The sequence below is a fragment of the Arachis stenosperma genome, chromosome 1 (assembly GCF_014773155.1).
Source record: "Arachis stenosperma cultivar V10309 chromosome 1, arast.V10309.gnm1.PFL2, whole genome shotgun sequence".
Classification (NCBI taxonomy): domain Eukaryota; kingdom Viridiplantae; phylum Streptophyta; class Magnoliopsida; order Fabales; family Fabaceae; genus Arachis; species Arachis stenosperma.
Genome location: NC_080377.1, coordinates 35,328,973 through 35,338,618, shown reverse-complemented (window position 1 = coordinate 35,338,618; position 9,646 = coordinate 35,328,973). Strand labels below are relative to the sequence as shown.

General features: G+C 37.9%; 1 non-coding gene across 1 annotated transcript; it reads left to right on the top strand.

Annotated features, from left to right (window-relative positions):
* Positions 1 to 5,997: 5,997 nt before the first annotated feature.
* On the top strand, positions 5,998 to 6,101 carry LOC130954104 (small nucleolar RNA R71). The gene has a single exon (XR_009076181.1). It is a non-coding gene; the product is annotated as a small nucleolar RNA R71 (small nucleolar RNA).
* The last annotated feature ends 3,545 nt before the right edge of the window (positions 6,102 to 9,646 follow it).

Genomic DNA, 9,646 nt, shown 5'->3' with positions numbered 1-9,646 from the left:
CTAAAGGAAAACACAAAGAAGACACCAAACTTAGAATTTTTAAAGATCAAAAAGGGACTAAGAACAAGTAATTTCGAAAAATTAAAAGAAAAACAAAAGCATGCAATTGACACCAAACATAAAATATGAAATTATACTCAAATAAAAGACTCTAAACCAACAAAAATAAAACAGTCCTAATCTAAGCAACAAGATAAGCCGTCAGTTGTCCAAACTCGAACAATCCCCGGCAACGGCGCCAAAAACTTGGTGCACGAAATTGCAATCACACTTTTGCAATCCCGCACAACTAACCAGCAAGTGCACTGGGTCGTCCAAGTAATACCTTACGTGAGTAAGGGTCGATCCCACGGAGATTGTCGGCTTGAAGCAAGCTATGGTTATCTTGTAACTCTTAGTCAGGATATCAGTAATTATCAGGGTTGATTGTAAAAAGCAAAAGAACATGAAATAAGTACTTGTTTTGCAGTAATGGGGAACAGGTTGAGGTTTTGGAGATGCTCTGTCTTTTGAACCTCTGCTTTCCTACTGTCTTCTTCTTCAAACACGCAAGGCTCCTTCCATGGCAAGCTATATGTAGGGTTTCACCGTTGTCAATGGCTACCTCCCATCCTCTCAGTGAAAATGTTCAACGCGCTCTGTCACAGCACGGCTAATCATCTGTCGGTTCTCAATCGGGTTGGAATAGAATCCAATGATTCTTTTGCGTCTGTCACTAACGCCCAGCCATCAGAAGTTTGAAGCTCGTCACATTCATTCAATCCTTGAATCCTACTCAGAATACCACAGACAAGGTTTAGACCTTCCGGATTCTCTTGAATGCCGCCATCAATTCTAGCTTATACCACGAAGATTCTGATTAAGGAATCCAAGAGATATCTACTCAATCTAAGGTAGAATGGAGGTGGTTGTCAGGCACACGTTCATAGTTGAGAATGATGATGAGTGTCACAGATCATCACATTCATCAGGTTTAAGAACAATTGATATCTTAGAACGGAAGCAAGCATGATTGAATGAAAAACAATAGTAATTGCATTAATCCATCAAGACACAGCAGAGCTCCTCACCCCCAACCATGGGGTTTAGAGACTCATGCTGTAGAAGATACAATGAGAAACGTGTAAAGTGTCATGAGGTACAGATACAATGTCAAAAGATCCTATTAATAGTGAACTAGTAACCTAGGGTTTACAGATATGAGTAAATGACAGAAAAATCCACTTCCGGGCCCACTTGGTGTGTGCTTGGGCTGAGCATTGAAGTATTTTCGTGTAGAGACTCTTCTTGGAGTTAAACGCCAGCTTTGTGCCAGTTTGGGCGTTTAACTCCAATTTTTATGCCAGTTCCAGCGTTAAACGCTAGGATTTCTGAAGCTGTTTTGCAATGCCGGTTTGGGCCATCAAATCTCGGACAAAGTATGGACTATTACACATTGATGGAAAGCCCAGAATTTCTACTTTCCAATGCCGTTGAGAGCGCGCCAATTGGGCTTCTGTAGCTCCAGAAAATCCACTTTGAGTGCAGGAAGGTCAGAATCCAACAGCATCTGCAGTCCTTTTAGTCTCTGAATCAGATTTTTGCTCAGATCCCTCAATTTCAGCCAGAAAATACCTGAAATCACAAAAAAACACACAAACTCATAGTAAAGCCCAGAAAAGTGAATTTTAACTAAAAACTAATAAAAATATAATAAAAACTAACTAAAATATACTAAAAACATACTGAAAATAATGCCAAAAAGCGTATAAATTATGCGCTCATCACATAGCTTGCTTCAAACCAACAATCTCCGTTGGATTCGACCCTTACTCATGTAAGGTATTACTTGGACGACCCAGTGCACTTGCTGGTTAGTTGTGCGGATTGCAAAGGTGTGATTGCAATTTCGTGCACCATGGCCCTAAGCACTTTGTTTTCCAGTATTACCACCGGATACATAAATGCCACAGACACATGACGGGGTGAACTTTTTCAGATTGTGACTCAGCTTTGCTAAAGTCCCCAGTTAGAGGTGTCTAGAACTCTTAAGCACACTCTTTTTGCTTTGGATCACGACTTTAACCACTCAGTCTCAAGCTTTTCACTTGGACCTTCATGACACAAGCACATGGGTAGGGACAGCTTGATTTAGCCGCTTAGGCCTGGATTTTATTTTCTTGGGCCCTCCTATCCATTGATGCTCAAAGCCTTGGATCCTTTTTACCCTTGCCTTTTGGTTTTAAGGGCTATTGACTTTTTCTGCTTGCTTTTTCTTTTTTCTTTCTATTTTTTCGCCATTTTTTTTCGCAAGCCTTTTGCTTCTTCACTGCTTTTTCTTGCTTCAAGAATCAATTTCATGATTTTTCAGATTATCAATGACATTTCTCTTTGTTCATCATTCTTTCAAGAGCCAACAATTTTAACATTCATAAACAACAAGATAAAAAATATGCACTGTTCAAGCATTCATTCAGAAAACAAAAAGTATTGTCACCACATCAATATAATTAAACTAAATTCAAGGATAAATTCGAAACTCATGTACTTCTTGTTCTTTTGAATTAGAAACATTTTTCATTTAAGATAGGTGAATGATTCATGGAATTATTCATAGCTTAAGACATAGACACTAGACACTAATGATCATGAAGTAGAGACACAAACATAGATAAACATATAGCATAAAAACCAAAAAACAGTGAAATAAGAACAAGGAGTGAGTCCACCTTAGTGGCATCTTCTTCTTGAAGGACCAATGATGTCCTTGAGCTCTTCTATGTCTCTTCCTTGCCTTTGTTGCTCCTCCCTCATTGCTCTTTGATCTTCTCTAATCTCATGGAGAATGATGGAGTGCTCTTGATGTTCCACCCTTAATTGATCCATGTTATAACTCAAGTCTTCTAGAGAATTGTTGAGTTGTTCCCAATGGTTGTTGGGAGGAAAGTGCATCCCTTGAGGCATCTCCGGGATTTCTTGGTGATGAGCTTCCTCATGCGTCTCTTGGGATCCATGAGTGGGCTCTCTTGTTTGCTCTATCCTTTTCCTAGTGATGGGCTTATCCTCCTCAATGGAGATGTCTCCTTCTATGATAACTCCAGCTGAGTAACATAGATGGCAAATAAGATGAGGAAAAGCTAGCCTTGCCATGGTGGAGGACTTTTCGGCTATTTTGTAGAATTCAAGGGAGATGACTTCATGAACTTCTACTTCCTCTCCAATCATGATGTTATGAATCATGATGGCCCGATCCACAGTAACTTCGGATCGGTTGCTAGTAGGGATGATGGAGCGTTGGATGAACTCCAACCATCCTCTAGCCACAGGCTTAAGGTCCAGTCTTCTCAATTGAATTGGCTTGCCTCTTGAGTCTCTTTTCCATTGACCTCCTTCCACACATATGTCCATGAGGACTTGGTCCAACCTTTGATCAAAGTTGACCCTTCTAGTGTAGGGGCATTCATCTCCTTGCATCATGGGCAAGTTGAATGCCAACCTCACATTTTCCGGACTAAAATCTAAGTATTTCCCCCAAACCATTGTAAGATAATTCTTTGGGTTCGGGTTCATACTTTGATCATGCTTCCTAGTGATCCATGCATTGGCATAGAACTCTTGAACCATTAGGATTCCGACTTGTTGAATGGGGTTGGTCAGAACTTCCCAACCTCTTCTTTGGATCTCATGTCGGATCTCCGGATACTCATTTTTTTTTAGCTTGAAAGGGACTTCAGTGATCACCTTCTTCTTGGCCACAACATCATAGAAATGGTCTTGATGGGCTTTGGAGATAAATCTCTCCATCTCCCATGACTCGGAGGTGGAAGCTTTTGTCTTCCCTTTCCTTTTTCTAGAGGTTTCTCCGGCCTTAGGTGCCATCGGTGGTTATGGAAAAATAAAAAAGCTAGATTTTGAATTTTGAAGGTAGGTGAGGTTTATGGGGAAGGGTAGATGGATTTGTTTCTGGCGTTCAGCGCCAGTTTTCCTCAGGGTGTGTTCCTAGCGTTTGAACGCCAGGATGTTGCTTGTTTCTGGTGTTCAACACCAGATCCATGCTCTGTTCTGGCGTTGAACGCCAGCCAGATGCTCTTTACTAACGTTTAAACGCCAGTAAGCCCTTCTTCCAAAGTGTGCTTTTTCTTCTGCTATTTTTTATTCTGTTTTTAATTTTAGTAATTTTTTCGTGACTCCACATGATCATGAACCTAATAAAATACAAAAGAACAATAAAATAAAAATAAAATTGGATAAATAAAAATTGGGTTGCCTCACAATAAGCACTCCTTTAATGTCATTAGCTTGACAGTGGGCTCTCATGGAGCCACACAGGTAATCAGGTCAATGTTGTAGACTCCCAACACCAAACTTAGAGTTTGGACGTGGGGATTCAACACCAAACTTAGAGTTTGGCTGTGGCCTCCCAACACCAAACTTAGAGTTTGATTGTGGGGGCTTTGTTTGACTCTGTATTGAGAGAGTTTATCGTGTCTCTTTTCCATGTTTACAAAAGGATAACCTTGGGTCTTAAACACAAGGTAGTCCCCATTCAATTGAAGGACTAATTCTCCTCTGTTAACATCTATCACAGCTCCTATTGTGGCTAGGAAAGGTCTTCCAAGGATGATGCATTCATCCTCCTCCTTCCTAGTGTCTAAGATTATGAAATCAGCAGGGATGTAAAGGCCTTCAACCTTCACTTACACGTCCTCTACCAATCCATAAGCTTGTCTTACTGACTTGTCTGCCATTTGTAATGAGAATATGGCAGGCTGTACCTCAATGATCCCTAGCTTCTCCATTACAGAGAGTGGCATAAGATTTATGCCTGACCCTAGGTCACACAAAGCCTTGTCAAAGGTCATGGTGCCAATGGTATAGGGTATTAAGAATTTACCATGATCTTGTCTCTTTTGAGGTAAAGTTTGCTGAACCCATGTATCTAGTTCACTAATGAGCAATGGAGGTTCATCTTCCCAAGTCTCATTACCAAACAACTTGACATTCAGCTTCATGATAGCTCCTAGATATTGAGCAACTTGCTCTCCAGTTACATCTTCATCCTCTTCAGAGGAAGAATAGTCTTCAGAGCTCATGAATGGCAGAAGAAGGTTTAATGGAATCTCTATGGTCTCTATAAGAGCCTCAGATTCCTTTAGGTCCTCAAGAGGGAACTCCTTCTTTCCTGAGGGATGTCCCATGAGGTCTTCCTCCTTGGGATTCACGTCCTCTCCTTCCTCTCTAGGTTCGGCCATGTTGACTATGTCAATGGCCTTGCACTCTCTTTTTGGATTCTCTTCAGTATTGCTCGGGAGAGTACTAGGGAGAGTTTCAGTGACTTTCTTACTCAGCTGGCCCACTTGTGCCTCCAAACTTCTAATGGAGGACCTTGTTTCACTCATGAAACTTAAAGTGGCCTTAGACAGATTAGAGACTATGTTTGCTAAGTTAGAGGTGTTCTGCTCAGAATTCTCTGTCTGTTGCTGTATAGATGATGGAAAAGGTTTGCTATTGCTGAACCTGTTTTTTCCACCATTATTAAAGCCTTGTTGAGGCTTTTGTTGATCCTTCCATGAGAAATTTGGATGATTTCTCCATGATGAATTATAGGTGTTTCCATAAGGTTCACCCATGTAATTTACCTCTGCCATTGCAAAGTTCTCAGGATCATAAGCTTCTTCTTCAGAAGATGCCTCTTTAGTACTATTGGATGCATTTTGCCATCCATTCAGACTTTGAGAAATCATGTTGACTTGCTAAGTCAACACTTTGTTCTGAGCCAATATGGCATTCAGAGCATCAATTTCAAGAACTCCCTTCCTCTGAGGCATCCCATTATTCACGAAATTCCTCTCAGAAGTGTACATGAATTGGTTATTTGCAACCATTTTAATAAGTTCCTGAGCTTCTGCAGGCATCTTCTTTAGGTGAATGGATCCACCTGCAGAATGGTCTAGTGACATCTTAGAGAACTCAGACAGACCATAATAGAATATATCTATCATGGTCCATTCTGAAAACATGTCAGAAGGACACCTTTTGGTCATCTGCTTGTATCTTTCCCAAGCTTCATAGAGGGATTCATCATCTTTTTGTTTGAAGGTCTGAACATCCACTCTAAGCTTGCTCAGCTTCTGAGGAGGAAAGAACTTAACCAAGAAGGCCGTGACCAACTTATCCCAAGAGTCCAGGCTATCCTTAGGTTGTGAGTCCAACCATGTTCTAGCTCTGTCTCTTACAGCAAAAGGGAAAAGCATGAGCCTATAGACTTCAGGATCTACTCCATTAGTCTTAACAGTCTCACAGATCTGCAAGAACTCAGTTAAAAACTGGTAGAGATCTTCTTATGGAAGTCCATGAAACTTGCAGTTCTGTTGTATTAAAGCAACTAGTTGAGGTTTCAGCTCAAAATTGTTTGCTCCAATGGCAGGAATTGAGATGCTTCTTCCATCAAACTTGGAAGTAGGTGTAGTATAATCACCAAGCATCCTCCTTGCATTATTGTTGTTGGGTTCGGCTGCCATCTCCTTTTCTTGTTCGAAAATCTCAATAAGGTTGTCTCTGGATTGTTGTAATTTGGCTTCTCTTAGTTTCCTCTTCAGAGTCCTTTCAGGTTCAGGTTCAGCTTCAACAAGAATGCCTTTTTCCTTGTTCTTGCTCATATGAAAGAAAAGAGAACGGAAAAGAAAGAGGAATCCTCTATGTCACAGTATAGAGATTCCTTTATGTTAGTAGAAGAAAAAAGGGAATAAGAGTGAAGAAGAATGAATGATCCAAACACAAGGGTGAGGATAGGAGCAGAGATTTGAGATGGAGAGAAGTGTTAGTGAATGAATAAATAAATAGAATAAGATGAGAGAGAGAAGTTTCGAAAATAATTTTTGAAAAGGAGTTAATGATTTTCGAAAATTAAAGGTGAAATAAAATTAAAATTAAAATTTAAAACAATTAGTTAATTAAGAAAATTTCGAAAAAGAGGGAAGTGATTTTCGAAAATTAGAGAGGGAGAATTAGTTAGGTGGTTTTGAAAAAGATAAGGAACAAATAAAAAGTTAATTAGTTAGTTGAAAAAGATATTAAAATCAATTTTGAAAAGATAAGAAGATAAGAAGTTAGATAAGATATTTTGAAATTAAATTTTTGAAAAAGATATGATTTAAAAAGATATGATAAAAAGATATGATTAAAAATATATGGTTGAAAAAGATTTAATTTTTTAAAATTAAAATTGATTACTTGACTAACAAGAAACTAAAAGATATGATTCTAGAATTTAAAGATTGAACATTTCTTAACAAAAAAGTAACAAACTTTAAATTTTTGAACAAATCACATTACTTGTTAGTTAAGTTTCGAAATTTGAAATAAAATTAAGAAAAAGATTTTGAAAAATGTTTTCAAATTTTTGAAAAATCATAAAAAATGAAAAAGATTTGATTTTTGAAAAAGTTTTTGAAAAGATAATATTTTTAAAATTGAAAATTTGACTTGACTTATAAGAAATAGCTAAATTTTAAAAATTTTTGATTAAGTCAACTCAAATTTTCGAAATTTTGAGAGAAATAAGGAAAATATATTTTTTTTTTAATTTTTAATGAGGAGAGAGAAAAACACAAATATGGCCCAAAACATGAAAATTTTGGATCAAAACACTCAATGCATGCAAGAACACTATGAATGTCAAGATGACCACCAAAAACACTTTGAAGATCATGATGAACATTAAGAACATATTTTTGAAAAAAATTTGATGCAAAGAAAACATGCAAGACACCAAACTTAGAATTCTTTAATGCTTAGACACTATGAATGCAAAAATACACAAAACAAGAAAATATCAAGATCAAACAAGAAGACTTACCAAGAACAACTTGAAGATCATGAAGAACACTATGAATGCATGAATTTTCGAAAAATAATGCATAAATTTTAAAAACATGCAATTGACACCAAACTTAAAAATTGACTCAAGACTCAAACAAGAAACACAAAATATTTTTGGTTTTTATGATTTTATTATTTTTTGTATTTTCTTTTGATTTTTTTTTGAAAAACATATAGGAAAAAGAAAATAAGAAATTCAAAATTTTTAATAAGAATTCCAGGAATCTTTCAATGTTAGCCTAAAGCTCCAATCCAAGGGTTGGGCATGGCTTAATAGCCAGCTAGCTTTAGGATATAAATCAAGCATGCAACAGCTGATACTTCATCCAACTCCATATACATACCCTTTATGTTGACAAGTGAAAGCCTTAATCCAAAAGAATTTGGATATGGATTTACAGCCAGCCAGGCTTCAACATGTTACCATGAAACTCTAGAATTCATTCTTAGAAATTTTGGAATAATTTTTGAAAACAAAGGGGAAATTTTTGAAAAATATTTATTTATTTATTTATTTATTTTTGAAAACATTTTGAAAAGAAAATAAAAAGAAAATTACCTAATCTGAGCAACAAGATGAACCGTTAGTTGTCCAAACTCGAACAATCCCCGGCAACGGCGCCAAAAACTTGATAGGCGAAATTGTGATCATCAACAATGGCTCCAAAGACTTGGTGCTCTCAAACGTGAATCACACTTTGTCACAACTCCGCACAACTAACCAGCAAGTGTACTGGGTCGTTCAAGTAATACCTTACGTGAGTAAGGGTCGATCCCACAGAGATTGTTGGTATGAAGCAAGCTATGGTCATCTTGTAAATCTCAGTCAGAAGGATAATAAATGGTTATGGAGTTTTCGAATAATAATAATAAATAAAAAGAAAATAAAGATAGAAGAACTTATGTAGATCATTGGTGAGAATTTCAGATAAGTGCATAGAGATGCTTATTCCTGTTGAATCTCTGCTTTTCTACTGCTTTCTTCCAATCCTTCTTATTCCTTTCCATGGCAAGCTGTATGTAGGGCATCACTGTTGTCAATGGCTACATCCCATCCTCTCAGTGAAAAAGGTCCAAATGCTCTGTCACAGCACGGCTAATCATCTGTCGGTTCTCGATCATGTCAGAATAGAATCCATTGATTCTTTTGCGTTTGTCATCACTCCCAACAATCGCGAGTTTGAAGCTCGTCACAGTCATTCAATCCCAGAATCCTACTCGGAATACCACAGACAAGGTTTAGACTTTCCGGATTCTCATGAATGCCGCCATCAATTCTAGCTTATACCACGAAGACTCTGATCTCACGGAATGGAAGGCTCGGTTGTCAGTCGAGGGGCAACCATGCGTCGTGCATCAGGAATCCAAGAGATACACACTCTAGCTCTGCTTGTAGAACGGAAGTGGTTGTCAGGCACGCGTTCATAAGGATGAATGATGATGAGTGTCACGGATCATCACATCCATCAGGTTGAAGTACGAATGGTATCTTAGAACAGGAATAAATCGAATTGAATAGAAAATAGTAGTAATTGCATTAAAACTTGAGGTACAGCAGAACTCTACACCCTTAATCTATGGTGTGTAGAAACTCCACCGTTGAAAATACATAAGTGATCAAGGTTCAGGCATGGCTGAATGGCCAGCCCCCAAAACAAAAACCAAGATGTAAAAAATCCAGATATGGAACCAAGATGTCAAATACAATAGTAAAATGTCCTCTTTATACTAGACTAGCTACTAGGATTTACAGAAGTAAATAATTGATGCAGAAATCCACTTTCGG